Source organism: Musca domestica, unplaced genomic scaffold (assembly GCF_030504385.1).
Source record: "Musca domestica strain aabys unplaced genomic scaffold, Musca_domestica.polishedcontigs.V.1.1 14, whole genome shotgun sequence".
In the NCBI taxonomy this organism is placed as follows: Eukaryota; Metazoa; Arthropoda; class Insecta; order Diptera; family Muscidae; genus Musca; species Musca domestica.
This window is the reverse complement of record NW_026712192.1, coordinates 17144467-17162862: the sequence shown is the minus strand read 5'-3', so window position 1 is coordinate 17162862 and position 18396 is coordinate 17144467. Positions and strand designations below refer to the sequence as shown.

The following is an 18396-nucleotide window of genomic DNA, read 5'->3' as shown; positions in this document are numbered from 1 at the left end:
TCTATTGTGCACCAAACGTCTAATATTTACCCAAATGGGATGGAATTTGGCACATACGACCGAATTGAGTCTAGAAGCTAGTATGCCAAATTTCGTGAAGATCGGTTCAGATATAGCTATAGCTCTCATATATATTATTCATCCAAGTTGTTGTATTTGTTACCCACAGCCGTAATATGCACTCCGTAACAAGGATATTCAGGGAAATATATCAAATACAGCTCAGAAATATCTTTGCAAGTTTTATCGAGATCGGTTCAGATTTGTATATAGCTCCCATATATATCTTTATCTGATTTCAATTGAATTGTGCACCAAATGGCAATACTAGTCCGAATTTAAAATATACAAATGCTTCCACATATTTAGTCCTGTGAACTTTAAATTATAAATATAAATATAAGATACAAATGCTTCGGCATATTTAGTCCTTTGAACTTTAAATTATAGGGTGTATGATTGAATTCTCCAATAAAAACTTTTAAATGGTATGTGGAGCTCTACTACATCAGCAAAGTGGTGTAGGGTATCATAAAGTCGGCTCCGCCCGACTTTAGGACTTTCTTTACTGGTTTCTGATGTTTCCTTCCGTGCACTTCCTTGACGAGCTATCACTGGACGAGTGGCTTGGAAATGACAGCAGTCTAGAGTTTTTGCAGTTTTTTCACCTCACCCTGTATACCCTCTCTAGCCATGTGGCTGAGTGTATTACAAAAACAGTCATCAAAAAAAACAATATCCACACAAATTTACGCAATGAATATTTATTTCAAATATTACATCATCCTCCGCTTCTTTGCAATTACCTTAATTTCCTCACAACTTAATGACAACAATAAACAACGTTATTGGCTATAAATATCACTTTCTTTTTATATAATGTTAATAAATAACAAATTACCACCCCATTGAGAGCGTCACCTACATGTCTCATGCCAACAGCATCACCACATGTCCTTAGCATAATTGGACCATACCACGAAGTATGACATCAATTTTTAATTTCTTTTAAATTAAATGCCATTTACAACACAGCATGGAAGGAGTAGAAGAAGAAGACAGAACAGCCATCCAACCAACCGACCAACCGACCAAAATAAAAAACTGGAAATAAATGAAATGCCATTGTCACAAGAAAATTAAAACAGAAACAGAGAATAAAAAAAATCTGATAAAAATTTGCGACATGTCACTGAAATTGATTAAAACAAATGACTTTTTAGTAACGAAAACTGCTCATATTAAGTAACTGCTGTGCGTAAAAAGACACAACCACAACCACCACCAACAACAACAACACCAAAAAACACAGCGATATTTTAATGTATTTTCCCACACATAATTTATTATGCCATGATGGTAGGAAAGCCGGCTTCCACCATTGTCGCTATTTGGTTCGCCATGGCAATGGTTCCAAGAAACCCAAGTCAAGACCAAGTAATTCCAAGGGAGCACTTCGACACGCATGTGAATATATGTTTAACATACATACATACCCACACATACATTATTACAACCACTACTTACGGCTGCTGCTGCTGCTGTGCCATGGGATAACGTCACACTGTCACAAGCAACTTTGAAATTCGGAGTATTCCTTCTTTGCTCTCCTTTTGGGATACCGTTCCTTATACGCCACTCTGGCCCAGCAAAAAACAAATGTTCAGGATATGCCATATTTTCCATTTTTTTGTGTTTTGCTCGGCACCGTTATAATGAAGATGGCAGGCAAGTAAACTTAATTTGCCCTTTGGGTCATTCAAATGAAGTTAATTTCAAAAGCGTCTGTTTTGAGAACAAATGAAGGCGGCGGCATAAACGATTTTTGGTTGAAATTTAAAGGTTATATTGCAGACATATGTTATGTCGCAAATAAACAAGAAAACATCATGACATTATTTAGAATATTTTGACCCAGACCATTCTTCAAGAAAAAATTTGGAAGGAGGATTTTTGATACCCTTTTTTAGCGGTCACCGACAAAAATCGTCAAAATGTTTATTCAAACTGTTCACCCTTTCAAGGGAAGGTACGAGTACATAGGTATTTAGTACATATTCGTATCGGAATTAAACCTGATACAAATATGTGCGAAATTTAAACTAAATCGAATCTTTACATCGCTCCTATAAGGAATACTATTTATACCCTACACCACAAGGTGGTCAGGGTATTACGTCTTTGTGCATTTGTTTGTAACAGGCAAAAGGAAACGTGATAGACCCATAGTTCCTTTTGATGATCTGCATAGAATCACATTCTGAGTCGATTTATACATGTCCATTTATTTTTGTAAACAAAATACAGTTCGCATTTATTGCCCTATCTAGATGAAATTTTGCACAAATCATTTGTTTGGCCCAGGACGAACCCTATTGAAATTGGAGACAATCTGTCAAAATTTAGATAAAGCTCCCATATATATCTTTGTCCGATTTGCCATTTATTGTGCACCAAACGTGTAATATCACGTACGATCAGATTGGACCTCAAAATAAGTATGCCAAATTTCATCGAAATCGGTTCAGATATAGCTATAGCTCCCATATATATTGTTCATCCAATTTGTTATTTTTGTCCTCCGCGGCCGTAATATGCACTCTGTAATAACAATAAATTTTATCGAGATCGGTTCAGATTTGGATATAGCTTCCATATATAACTTCGTCCGATTTACCTTGGATTGTGCACCAAACGTCTAATATTTGTCCAAATTGGATGAAATTTGGCACTTACGACCGAATTGAGTCTAGAAGCTAGTATGGCAAATTTGGTGAAGGTCGGTTCAGATATAGCAATAGCTCCCATATGTATTGTTCATCGAATTTGTTGTATTTATTACCCACAGCCGTAATATGCACTCCGTAACAACGATATTCAGGGAAATATATCAAATGCAGCTCAGAAATATCTTTGCCAAATTTTATCGAGATCGGTTCCGATTTGGATATAGCTCCATATATATTTTTATCCGATTTCAAATTAATTGTGCACCAAATGGGCAATACAAGTCCGAATTTAAAGATATAAATGCTTCGGCTTATTTAGTTTTTTGAACTTTAAATTATAATTATAATCATAGCGTGTACGATTGAATTCTCCCATAAAACTTTTAATTGTTATGCGCAGCTCTACTAAATTAGCCAAGTGGTGTAGGGTATCATAAAGTCGGCCTCGCCCTTCTTTGAGACTTTCTTTACTGGTCTTTTTTTTTCGAAAGTGGACTGATATATCCTTTTTCCACACCAGATGTGAGAAGTTTAAAAAAGTGGGAACTTATTTCATGTTGTCTTGAGATATTAATAGAAATGTTAGTAATACGAGATAGTGTGATTGAAATATTTCGGTGTGCTAAGTTTCGACTCAATCACGAACTCAGTTCACTTTTTATGTGGCTGATATTTTTGAAATTTTGACTATTTGTGGGGAGATACATTTCCTTTAGCACACTAGATCATATTCCGACATAAATATTGGAATACATGGATGTTGGTGTAAATTTCGATTATAAATTTAGATATTTGAATACAATTAACGTTTTCAAACCGATTATCGGTGGTTACCTATATATGGAAACCGTGGACAATGTTTTGACACCGGAATTCGATATCGTGAAATGATAACCAGTTATTTATTGCCTAGAATTGATGAAATGAATATGGAGGACATGTGGTTAAAACATGACGGCGCCACATGTCATACATTCTGAGAAGCATTTCAATTGCTGCAGCAGTCATTTCCTGGTCGTGTTATTTCGTGTTTTGAAGACCATGATTGACCGACCAGATCGAGCGATTTAACACCTTTATATATTTTCTTTGGGCCGAATAAGCCGATGACGATTCAAGCCTTAAAAGAGGAAACTGGATGCTGCATTAATGAAAAATAGCATTTATACAAAAGTGTCATTGAATTATTCATTAAAAGATCGCATGTGTGCCAGCAAAGCGGAAGCGTCCATCTTTACGATATTTTGTTCCAATAATAACCCCATTCTGTGAACAATACGGCCAAAAAGCGCCTCATCGAAATAACGGGCTTAGACCCTAGGTCTCTCTGGACCAAATCCGTTTCAGGACATTTAGAGTCGATCTAGCGATGTCCGTCCGTCTGTCTGTCTGGCTGGTGCCCACGATCATACTCGAAGGGAGTATCCGATTTGATCCAAACTTGGTATATCGTTCGTAGTTCGGAGATTGACAATATCGGTTCGCTACTTCTAACTCCCCACAAATGGGCGAAATATTAAAAAAAAAAATATTTTTTGCACAGAAAGAGGAACGATAATCCGATTTTGCTCCAACTTTGCACATCCTAATATTTGCGTCAGTGCTAGGTCTGGTGCGAAAATGGACACCATAAAAGGTGGAAATTTTGAATATTCATTTAGCTCATAAAAATTAACATCGGATTCCATTTAGCTTTGCACATCTGTATACTTCCATCGACACAGAATCTGTTAAACAAATAACGGTAGAGATCGGGCCAAAGTTTTGAATAACCAAAACGTTTATAAAATCCGAAATAAGCATCAGGTTCTCTTTGTATTTCACACATTCCATTATCCCATACCATTAACACAAAGTCTGGTATGAAGATAGGATATATCGCTCCACTCTGTCTTTCCCCCACAAATGGTCAAAATTTGAATATCAATGAAGCTCATAAAACCCGAAACTAAAACCCAATATTAACATCAGATTCCATTCAGATTTGGCACATCACAATATTTCCATCAACACAAGATATGTTATAAAGATGGTAGAGATAGGACCACTCCTTCTGGTACCTCCCCCACAAAGGGTCGAACTTTTCAATAACCGAAACGATCATAAAATTCGAAATACGCATCCAGTTCACTTCAAATTACACATATCACAATATTTTTATTAATCCAAGCTCTTGTATGTGAAGCTCATAAAAAGCGAAATTAACATCAGATTCCATTCAGACTTGGTACATCTCAACATGTCCATAAATTCAAGATCAGTTAAATAGATGTTACAGATCGGACCATTTCTTCTGATATCTCCCTGACACAGGGTTCAAGATTTTTGAAAAACAAAACGCTCAAAAAAACGAAATAAGCATCCAACTCTCCTCAAATTTTGCACATCCAAATACTTTTGCTAATTCAAGACCTCTTGTGAGAATGATATATATCTCCCAACCCCTTCTGTTACCTCACCCAAAAAAGGGTCACAATTTCCAATATTTATATCTGTCATTGCTTGCGATACAAGTCGACGATTCTTTACAACTCTCTTAACCAGAAAAAATTTATGATTTCGTATAAAATTGGATATAAATATTAGATTTTCTTCAAATTTTTCGCAATATCTGCTACCTCACGCATGTTTCCACATTTTCCAAAAATTTGTACATATCTCATATAAAGTATAGGAAGTAGTCGATATAGTCCAAATCTGGCACGTTGTAATATTTATATCAGTTTTAGGTCAGATACGAATTGGTCAATATTGGGTAACGGCTTCTGAACCTCTCCCATGAAGAGTCAACAGTTTGAATAATCATAACTCAAGGCTGGGGGTATACATCTGTTGGCAAAACCGACTGATACTATTTTATTTGTGTTTTTATACCCTTCGTCCGATTTGCCATTTATTGTGCACCAAACGTGTAATATCAGCCCGAATAGTATGGAATTTTGCACATACTACCAAATTAGGCCAGAAAATAAGTATGCCAAATTTGATCGAAATCGGTTCAGATATAGCTACAGCTCTTATATATATTTTGTAACAACAATATTTGGGGAAATATATCAAATACAGCTCAGAAATACCTTTGCTAAATTTTATCGAGATCGGTTCGAATTTGGATATATCTCCCATATAGAACTTCGTCCGATTTACTTTTTATTGTGCACCAAACGTCTAATATTTGCCCGAATGGGATGGAATTTGGCACTTACGACCAAATTGAGTCTAGAAGCTAGTATGCCAAATTTGGTGAAGATCGGTTCAGATCCGATTTGTTATATTTGTTGCCCACAGCCGTAATATGCACTCCGTAACAACGATATTCAGGGAAATATATCAAATACAGTTCAGAAATATCTTTGCCAAGTTTTATCGAGATCGTTTCAGATTTGGATATATCATATATATCTTTATCCGGTTTCAAATTTCAAGATTTAAGAAGTTTTGTATTTCAACCAAAAGTGAAACGAACAGAAAAAAAAAACAAGCGACTAAAAACTTTGGTAATTAAAGCACAACTTAACTTTTATCCAAAATTTATATATTTTCCTCATTTAATCAATTCCATGAATTTCGTATTTCAATTAGGGATGACAGATAAGGAGATTTTTGCAATACTAAGTTTCATAATGTTAAAGATACAGGGTGAGATAAAAAAACTGCAACAAAGTCAAACGGCATGATTTTTACATTTTTTATGCCCTCCACCATAGTATGGTGGGTATATCAAGTTTGTCATTGCATTTTTAACACCTCGAAATATACATTTTAGACCCCACAGAGTATATATATTCTTGATCAGCATAAAATTCTGTTTCGATTTCGGTCCGTCTATCCGTCTGTGGAAATCACTCTAGCTTCCGAACGAAATGAAGTAAGTTAATAAAATGTTACTCAAATGTGTATTATGTCTGCAGGACTTTTGGTATTGAAAATGGGCCATGAAGGTCCACATCTTCGTATAGGGCCCTTATAAAGGTACCTCCCGATATGCGGTATTTTGATGAGTTTAGAGACATTATTTACCAGAATTGTTTCAAAATTGGTATTTAAAGTTCGTAGTACATAACTACAGCCTATGACAGAAAATTGTCTGTGCAGTTCCACGTCTTCGTATAGCCCCCATATCACGGTACCTCCCGATATTCGATATTTTGATGATTTTAGCGATTTTATTCACCGGAGTTGTTTCAAATTTGGTATTTGAAGTTCGTAATGGATGCTACAGCCCATGACATAAAATTGTCTGTGCAGGTTTACGTCTTCGTATAGCCCCCATATAAAGGTAGCCTCCGATATTCGGTATTTTAATGATTTTTGCGACATTATTTACCCGAATTGTTTCAAATTTGATATTTGAAGTTCGCAACGAATACCACAGCTTAAGACAGAAAATGAGCCAAGTAGGTCCACGTCTTCGTATAGCCCCCATATAACGGTAACTCCTGATATTCGGTAATTTGATGATCTTAGCGACATTATTCACCAGATTTTTTTAATTTGGTATTTGAAGTTCGTAATGGATACCACAGCCTTAGACAGAAATTTGTCTCTGCAGGTCCGCCTTTTTTAAACCCCATGGTACCTCCCTATATTCGGTATTTTGAAGATTTTTGCTAAATTATAAACATAATTTTTTTCATGTTTGGCATTTGAATATTGTAAAAGCTTAGAATAAAAGTTGCGTGTGCATGTCCACGCCGTCGTATAGACCCTAATATACGGTTTCAATCGGTATTTTTAAGATTTTAACAGAATTTTGAACGGATTTTATTTATTTTTTTTTTTTTTTTTGAAAATTGCCAAATTTGTACCAACTAGTGGAGGGTAATGAAAGTTCGGCCCGGCCGAAGATTTTATTTAATGAAGCAAAAAATGTCGAAAATACCATTAAATTTTAGAATAAGTTTAGATGTTCGAATTGGTCACCTTTGGCATGAATTATTGCCTTCATATGGCCAATGAAACCGTCATACGCTGCCCGAATGTTGGTCTGCGGTATTTTGGCCCATTCCCGGCGAAGCGCCTTCTTGAGGTGATCGAAACTTTGGTATTTTTTAGTGCCAGCCTTGCTTTCCGAAATACTCCAGACACAATAGTCCAACGGGATTGGTATCCGGAGATTTTGATGGCTATTATGCGCTGGAAATGAAGCGAGGAACCTCATTTTGTAACCATTATTGGGTGGCGCGTCTGAGTCTTGTTGCAATGTCCAAGGTCTGGGTCTCAAATTTTTGCGTGCTCAAGACTTTAATACACCCTCCAGAATAGTTTCGCGACAATATTGGACATTTATTCTGATGATACGGTCGATTATTACAAGCGGAGAGCGACAATCAGCTGTTATGGCGGCCCACACCATCACCTTGGCCGGCGCTTGAGTTCTGATGGGCAACTGAAGGTGCACATTTTCAACCTCTTTGGCAAGTCAACACGATCATTTTGTTTGTTTACAAACTGCTGGACAACGAAAGTTCTCTCATCGGAGAACAGCAAATTCGGCAGTTCACCACTTTCGACCAAGTGAAGCAACTCTTTTGCTCTTTTGAGTCTATTTTGTTTCTGTTGCGGTGCACTTTTTTGAATTTCAATGGCTTTACCCCTAGCTCATTTTTCAATATTTGTCGAATGGATTGTTGCTATATTTTCAGCTCACGAGCCATTTTTCGGCCACTGCGACGCGGGTTTCGGTTTCGATCAAGTCGCTTTTTCTTTACTTTTCGAACCATTTCTGCTGATGTTGATGTTTTCTTCCGTCCACTTCCTTGACGTCAGGCTACGCTACCAGTACCACAGTAACAAGCGATGGTACGAGACACAAAAGATTTATTCACATTTAAATGCTGGAGTGCTCTAACGATAGCCACTTGGGGTTTTCTAGCCAAATATAAAGAAATCACACTATCACGCTTGAATTCCATCACGAATAACTTTTCTTGTGGAAAATTCTCACCCAACTGCTTTAGTCCGCTTGTAAACAATATAATGAGCTGTCACTGGAATAATTTTTTTACAGCTGCCGGACGAGTGGCTTAGAATTGACAGCAGTCTGAAGTTGGTTGCGATTTGTTTATCTCACCCAGTAGTTCTCGAATTGTATAATTTATCTAGTGGCTTTAAAAAATTGTTAAATTTTTAAAAATCCCCATTTTGGGTATTATTTTTTCTTCAATATTCCCCCTTGGCATACCTAATTAAAAAAAAAAAAGAACGATGGCTATGACACCATGGCTCCACGACCTTTGGCGATTTCTTTTTTGGGATAGAAAATTGAAAACAGTTAACGACGACGACGATACTGTCTTCTTCTTCAAGGATACCGCCATGGGCCCTGGATGGCAAGCAACACAATTCGTTGATAGGCTGGCTTTTCCCTCGATTACTGGTGTTTCTCTCTGCTGAATGCCTACCAAAATATTCTTAATTAAGAACAAGGCTTGTTCGGCAACGACAACAGTTGTAGCAACAACACCAACACCAAGTGTTAGTGTAAACAATGCTTTTGTGTGGGTGGATGGGTGGGTGAGTGTTTGGTTGGTTGATTAACAAGTCCTTGGAGAATTTAAATAAATTTAGTTCGAGATAATAAACCAAAAAATGCGGTGAAAGTGTAAACTGTAAACTCATTACAGTGTTTATGCCGAAGGCGTCGATTATCAGGAAAAACTCTTAAGCAGCATCAGCGGCAGCAGAGGAATAAGTGGCAGAAGAGTAATACTTAATTGTATAACTAATTGAATACCAAAGGAACCGGTAGTTCTATGACTTATTCATGGCGGAGCTGGTAATTATGTGGTAGTATGTTTCCAAAAACTGTGGGGCACTAAGATTCTCTTATTATTTGGGGCCTTAGATTTAAAGTAAGCAAATAAAAATTTTTGAATTTCTTTGCATTGTTGGAATATTTAATTAAAAATGTATCAATGACAGTTTCTTTAATCTTTGTTACAAGTGTGAATTCCTTGATAGATATTGACCTCTGTACCACCAAAAGAGGAAGACAAATGGGAAAAATGACCGTTCCATCAAATAATGCAATTTTTGAAGCTTGGGCGCCACTACTCTTGTGTAATGTCAATATTTTAAGGATTTCCCGAATATAATTGCTGCGACCGCTATTTTGGAAAACGGTACAATAATTCAACAGCAAAACATGTCTAAAGCAACACCGAAACTTGAATTGTCAAAAATATTATATTTTTTCGTTTGTCGACATTGAATTATCATTGATTAGTTGGTTATACCGACAGCTGTAGCGACAGCCCTGTAGCCTATGACCGTATAAACAAATAAAATTTCGAACTATTTGAGACATTTCCGAAATGTTCTTTACAAATCAAATTCTCCGTAACAAAATATTAGCAATTTCAGAACTTTAATAAAGAATTGTTTCGAGTTTCAAATTGGATTTCCAGGGTGAATAGTAGCATTGTTATATCCTCAGCCATATGGCTAGTTATACCCTCAGCCATATGGCTAGAGAGGGTATACATAAATCATTTGATACGGCAAAAACGTGCCTCATCGAAATAACGGTTTCAGACCCTAGATCTCTGTGGACCAAATCCTCTTCTGCATATTTGGGGTCGATCTAGATATGTCCGTCTGTCTGACTGGTGCGCACGATAAATCTCGAAGGGAGAATCCGATTTGGTCCAAACTTGTCACATCGTAATATTATTGTCAAACTAGGATCGAGACGGGCAATATCGGTCCACTCCCTCTGGTACCTCCCCCTTTAAAAACAAAAAAAAAAAAATACTACATAGAAAGAAAAAAGATAATCCTATTTTGCTCCAACTTTGCAAGTCCTAATATTTGCATCAGTGCTAGGTCAGGTGCGAAAATGAACAATATCGGTCCACTCCATCAAGTACCTCACCCACAAAGGGTCAAATTTTTGAACAATTATAACTCCTTTAAAATTTGATATAAGAGTCTGATTGCCTTAAAATTTTTCTAAACCCAAGGTCCGGTATGAAGATGGAATATATCGGCTCACTCCTTCTGGTACCTCCCCCACAGAGGGTCAACAATTTGAAAAACCGTGAAGCTCATAAACCAAGATCTTATCACCCGATTCCATTCAGGCGTGGTACATCTTAATATTTCCATCAACACAAGATCTGTTAGAAAGATAGTAGATATTGGACCATTCCTTCCTTATTTATTTTTATGTCTTTTATTCGATATTTGGTACAACATATCAAATACATCCCAGAAATATCTCTGCCAAATTTTATCGAGATCGGTTCAAATTTGGATATAGCTCCCATATATACCCTCATCTGATTTCAAGTTTATTGTGCCCCAAATGAATATCAGCCCAAATGACCTGAATTTTGACACGTCCGACGGAATTCAGATGCAGCTCGAAAATACCTCTGCCAAATTTTATCGAGATCGGTTCGGATTTTTATATACCTTCGATATAAATCTCTCCAATTTACCGATATTATGAAAATTTTACCTTTATTAGACTCTGCACCATAGTATGGAGGGTATATTAAGTTTGTCATTCCGTTTGTAACACCTCGAAATATACATTTTAGACCCCACAAAGTATATATATTCTTGATCAGCATAAAATGCCGATTTATCGATGTCAGTCCGTCTGTCCGTCTGTGGAAATCACTCTAGCTTCCGACCGAAATGAAGTAGTTTGATAAAATGTTACTCAAATGTGTATTATGTCTGCAGGACTTTTGGTGTTGAAAATGGGCCATGTAGGTCCACGTCTTCGTATAGCCCCCATATAACGGTACCCCTCGATATTCGGTATTTTGATGATTTTAGCGACATTTACCGGAATTGTTTCAAATTTGGTATTTACCGTTATATTGGTATAGCCCCCATATAATGATACCCCCCGATATTCGGTATTTTGATGATTTTAGCTACATTATAAACAGATTTTTTTATTATAAACAGATTGTAATAGCTTGTGACAAAAGTGGCCTATACAGGTCCACGTCGTTCTAATATACGGCTACATTCGGTATTTTTAAGATTTTAAAAGAATTTTTAACGGATTTTATTTTTTGAAAATTGTTAAATTTGTACTAAATGGTGGAGGGTATGCAAAGATTGTTTACTTGTTTTTCCCAAAAATTTCATTGAAATTTTCAACTTTATGTTCCATACACGAATACCAAATTTTCTAGAGTTGTTTTAAGAGGCATCCCTTTATCCTCATAATGCATGGTATTTAAAAGTCGACCGGCCGTTTATTTTATTTTCGTTTTTACAGATGTTACTGCTATTTGGCCTCACGACTGCCATTCCCCATTACCAAATACACGTCATTTCATATATTTTTACAGATTTTCAATTTTTACGGCAAATTATTGCCGAAATATATTTCCCATAAAGTATTGAGAATTATTTTATTAAAAACGTTAAGAACAAAAAGAAATATATTTAATATGAAACCCATATTTCGAGAATATGGTTGGCAATGGATTTGTTTACTGGAAATTTATTGCACATCAATTCCTGGCAATTTTTGGGCGGCTGGAGGAACATTCAAACACTTCAAATTTATTGACTTGTGTCAAAACATAAAAATCTTTTCCTCATTATATTCTTATTAAATTTGACAAATTTCTTCAAGCACTGTCGTGGGGAGGTTTGTTCATTCATTCGATGGATCCATGTTAAGGCATTACCTCGTCAAGCCATAAAAGTAAAAAAAATGGCTACGAAATTAGGATTCGCCATTGGATATGTCTAAACAACAAGCCAAACAAATAACTTCGTTTAGTAAGTGTCAGCAAAGACGTTTAGACCTTTCACACGACTTGTTAGTAGCACCAGCAGTCGCTGTGTGTGTACGTGTGTGTGTGTGTGAGTCCCTTGTGTTGTTGACAACGCATGGTGAAATGAATTGTTTAATGGTCCTTGGAAATTCGAGTGGAGTAGAGCAGGCACAGGCACAGAACTTTTGTGTGTTTGGCGGCAGGGGGTAGGGGAGGTGGTGTGAAAAACTTACACCAAAGACGGAGAGGAATCAACATTCCTTTCACACGCACGCACGCACACACACACTCACACACAGACATTCTTATTTCGCCAACATGGCACGCACATTTTCCATTTTGAGGGCATATCATGTGTGTCAATATATATAGTTTCTGTGTGTGTGTGTGGGGGTCTTAGGATGAGCGCCAGGATATTTGTATATCTTAATACGCTCAAAGTTGTGTGTAAACATTTTGAACGAATCCACTAATCTCCACCGCTCATGGTTATGATAAATCTAAGTGAACCGCAAAATTTTTCGCTTCTTCGTATCTGCTTCATCTTAAGGACCGCAACTAGCACGTCTCTCCCCCATTGAGGAGTGGGAGATATGTGTTTGTAATGTTAAGTAATTTTCAAAAGTATTTGCCCGCCTAGTTAATTTCATCATTTTCTTTTAAATTTTATCTCAATTTTCGTAATGTGTTTTTTGGTTTTTGTTCGTTCGCTATGCTCTCATCTTCCATCACTGATTTATTTTCTTTTTCTATTCTTGCGTTCTCTTTCGTAGGTATCATGGATGCGGCGAAAAGGCGACGAACTGGCACTTATTACATTCGGCCGCCACACATACAGCAGCGACTCCCGTTATTCGCTGGAGTTTGAGGAGCCAAACGATTGGAAACTTTTAATCCAATACGCCAACGAACGTGACGAGTGTCCTTATGAGTGTCAAGTTTCATCACATCCGCCTTTAGTGTTGTTAGTCTATTTGACTTTAATTGATAAGTATCACAACAGCAGCAGAAGATCTGCACACTCTCGAAGTGCCAGTTCTACATATACTTCAATTACATACACACATATACACAACACTTATCCTCACTGACACCATTTCATTAGTTGCCAAAGAATAAAGGCAAATATATTTGCTAAGAAGTCCAAGAAGGCCTTTAAGTAAATCCTGATCGTCAGATTAAAGGGAAAAGACAGAGAGAGAGAGAGAGAGAGGGGGTAGGTAGGTGAATAAAGTTGAGACGGGGTCAAGGGGGGTTTTAGAATCTTAAATCTAGAAATGAAATCCAAAGGGATCGGATAAGGCTGGGTTTTTAGAAATCCGTACAACAAAGGCACGGAAAGTATTAAAAGGTACTAAATATGGTACGCTTTGTATTTCAGGAAACAGTAGAGCTAGAAATAGAGTTTAAATTTGGAATGAGGATTGCTGATGGATTAACTGTATGATAGATGTACCAAAGAGTTTTTGGAAATTCGCACTACAAGTGTGCGAAAAGTACTAAAATGTACTACATTTTGTACCATTTCGTATCATCATTCACATGATTAGAGCAAAAAATAATTTGAAATGTTAAAATTTGAATCAAGGTTGAGGAGTAGAGTCGATGTTAGGAAATAGTTTTCGAAATGTGTACTTATGTGCAAGAATAGTGCTAAATAATACTAAATTTGGTACTATTTTGATTAACCGATAGATCTGGAATACCGAAATTTGCAAATAAAATTACTATTTCATTCTAGGACTGAGGAATGTACATAGTTTGGAAAATTCGTACTTATGTTGTACTAAATGGTAATAAATTGGGTACAATTTAAATTTTTGAGAAAACTTATGGATTTGGAATTCCAAAATTTAGAAATAAAATTGCTATCGCATATAAGATTACTATTATATTGAAATACTAAGGTATGTAGGTAGTTTTGGAAAATTATGTACTTATATGTACTAAATGGTACTAAATTTGGTACAATTTAAATTTCGGATACACCGGTAGAATTCGAACTCTAAAATTGGAAATTAAGACTTCTATTGGACAATTTGATGTATGTAATTATGAAAATTCGTACTCAAATGTACGGAACGGTATTAAATTTGGAACAATTTGGATTTAGGTGAATCAATAGAGGTGGTATCCTGAAAATTAGGAAATAAGATTTCTATTGGACTTTAGATGTAGGTAGTTTTGGAACTTTAAACTTAAGTGTACTAAATGATACCAAATTTGGTACAATTGGGATTGGATTGAGATACGAATGGAAGTTTTGGAAATTGTACAAAAATATACTCAATTTAGTACAATTTGGATTTAGGTGAACCGATAGAGATGGAATTCTGAAAAGTTGGAATGAGAGTCATTGATGGATATGTGTAACAAAGGGTTATTTTAATTTCGAAATTTAAGTTTAGGATATGTTTTCGAAATGTTACTAAACTTCTAAAATGGTACCATTTAGTATTATGTGAGCGTATAAAGCTTAAAACTTGACTTTTTTATTAGAATTAAGGTAGGGATGTAAGTTTTATAATTGAGGGTGGTTTTGAAAATGTGAGGTACCCTCTACTTAATGGTACAGTACAATTTGGAACAGATTGGTTTAGTGTGAACGGATGAAGTTGGAGTTTTGAAATTTTGTATTGGTCGTTAGTCGTAGGTTCCTAAAAATGTGGTAAAAATGTGTACTACAAGTGCACGAAAAGTACTACATACTACTACGTTTGGTACAATCTGGCTTTGGGTGAACAGATAGTGATTGAAATCTGAAATTTGGAATTTTGTACTTTAAGTGTACGAAAATTACTAAATGTTACAAAATTTTGTATTGGGTGAAGGCATAGGAATACTAATGGTATTTGTGTTGGAGATTGGGGGTGACTTCGAATTGCGTCCAATATTTGTACGAAAAGTTCTAAATGGTACTAAATTTTGTTATTGGGTGAGGGGATTCTCAATCCTCAAGTGTTATATTGAGGTCTCTGTTGGTATCTGGAATGGAGATGGTTTTGAAAATGTGAATAGAGACAAAGTTCTGAATTTTGGTACAAAGATTATTGATGGTATCTGCGTTTGATTACATTGCGAAATGTATGTATGTCAAAATGTATATGTGGTCAAAACTATAAGAGAGCCTTAACAACATTTGGACAAAGAACCTAGAAATCCTTTGAGGATTTCATTTAAAAACGAGTTCTATCAAGTCCACTTGACATTTTTTATCACCCTCACGATTTTGCAGTGAAATTATAAGAAAATTTGAAGCAAATTGGAGATAAGTGCTAAATTTTTCAAAAATAAATTATTTTTTTTATTAACAAAATTGATGTAATTTTTTATGCTACATATTTAGTATACAAATTTCTTTTGTTCAGAGACTCAACTGAAATTCGATCTAGAGTAATTCTCACTTTGAGATTTAGCAAAAAATGGAAATATTTGCGTTTTTTTTTTTTTTTTTTTTTGGGTACACTGATGCAAAAATATTCACTGGAAATAAAGATTTCATTTCATTGGTGACTTATAGCAAAATTTTATAAAGAATATTTTTGTCTTTGACATCATGCTTCAAAAATGATGCTTTGTTGGGGATTTTTGCACAAAATCACAAAAAGGCTGGCAAAAATGTATTTTTAATAATTATGAATTTCTGGCTTGTAGATAAGATTTATACTCTTGGCGTCTTCTGTATGCTACAATTCTATGACAAATAATTTTGTGGAATATTTTGACTTGCTACGATCCCGTTTAGAGGGAGTTTTTAACCATTTTTTAAAAAAGGACCAAAAGGACCCTTTTATTGACCCGCTCGAGGGTAAACAATTTAACCAAAATATTGCCAAAGACACAAAATATCTAAAATTTAAGGATTCAAAATAATCTTCAAAAGAGAGTGGTAAAGGGAGAACTTGCCCCCTCTATTTACATACACGTGTCTTCTTTTAAAACCTTCAGCCATATGGCTAGAGAGGGTATATATGATTTGATACGACCAAAACGTGCTCCTCGAAATAATGATTGGACCAAATCCGTTTCAAGACATTTGGAATTGATCTAGCGATGTCCGTCCGTCTGTCCGTCTTATCAGGCTTTAATCGAGATCCACTCATTCTGATATCTCTCTCACAAAAGGTCGAACTTTGCAAACAAATGTTTTACTGCACAGAAAGAGAAAGGATAATCCGATGTTGATCTAAATCTTCATATTTTCATCAGTGCTAGCTCAGGTGAGAAAATGGACAATATCGGTCTACTCCATCAAGTACCTCCCCACAACGGGTTTTGAATAATTAAAACTCTTATAAAATGTGATATAAGAGTCCGATTGTATTCTAATGACAATACTTGTATTAACCCACAATCTGGTGTGACGATGTATGATATCTGTCCACTCCTTCTGGTACCTTCCCGACAAAGAGGAATACTCATGAAGCTCATAAAACGCGAAATTACCATCCGATACCATTCAGACTTGGCACATCTCAATATTTCTATCAACACCAGATCTGTTGTAAAGACGGTAGATATCGGACCATTCCTTCTGGTACCTCCCCCACAAAGGGTAAAAGTTTCGAATAACCAAAACGATTATTAAATCCTAAATAAACATCCGATTCTAATTATATTTCATACATCCCATTATTTTTACTAACACAAGATCTGCTGTGAATATTGTTCCGTATTGTTCCACTCCTTCTGGTACCTCCCCCACAAAGGGCCAAAATTTTTAATACCCCGAAGTTCATCAAACGCGAAAAAACGAAATATTAAATATATATTATGAATATGGTAGAGATCGGACCATTTCTTTTTGTACCTCCCCAAATAGGGATTAAGGTTTTGAAAAACAAAACGCTCAAAGAAAGCGAAAAAAACGTTCAAATTTCACACATACCAACATGTTTGTTAACACAAAGGGTCACTCACAAAGGGTCACAATTTCCAATACTTTTGTCTGTCATAAGTTGCCAATCAAGTCAGCGATTTTTCTAAAAATTATCACATATCTCATATGAAGTGAAATAAGTAACCAATATTGTCCAAACCTGGCACGTGGCAATATTTATATGATATTTATTTAGATCCAATACGAAATGGACAATATTGGCCCATCCCTTCGGAACCTACTCTATAGAGGGTCAACAATTGGAATAAATATAACAGAAGTCAAAATATATTTAAATAATTGAAAACTGACTGAGGCAAAACCGACTGATATTTTATAGCTTGTTTTAGCTCTACTTTCAAAATCTGCTGAATATTCCCCGTAAGTATTGAAAAAGAAAAAAAAAAAAATAAATAAATAAATTCTGTATCTCAGTGTTATTTTCAACCTACTAGTAATGCAAAATATAGTTTGTTGACATGACTTTGTAATGGCTTATCCAATTCATGTAGACCTCAAATTTTTGCTCTTAAAACTTTACTCCCTAGTCATACAGTCATTGGCCTTGTTTATTTGCACACCCTTCCACCAAAACTAAGGCCATTACATCCACAGGCCTGGAAAAATTCTCATTTACTTTACTTCACTTCACTCCAAAATAAATGATGACGCTGTATATTTCTTGCTGTCCCAACAAGTACACAAGTATATATATGTACTACACATACATACATACATCCTTAGTGTACAGTTTATATAGTTGATGATATAAATGTGTACAATCAATCATTTTGATGCCGAGTGGTTATTCACACTTCATTCTCAATTCTATCTTCGTCTCGCTTTTCCACATCGTAAATTCCTTGCCAGCCATAAAACCTTCAATTCTTCATGCACACACAAGTGAGTGAGTGCGTGTCTGTGTGAGTGTGGGCGTCATAAATAAAGTATAGAGCAAAGGCGTTAACATGCCAATCCCCCTGAAATTCTCGACCTTTTCGAATTGAATTTTACAAGATGATGAGTCGTAGGTTGA

The 18396-nt window shown here is 35.8% G+C and overlaps 1 pseudogene; it reads left to right on the top strand.

The window, feature by feature from the left end:
* LOC131801056 (uncharacterized) overlaps nucleotides 1-18396 on the top strand; it is a 162895-nt pseudogene that overhangs the window by 25339 nt on the left and 119160 nt on the right.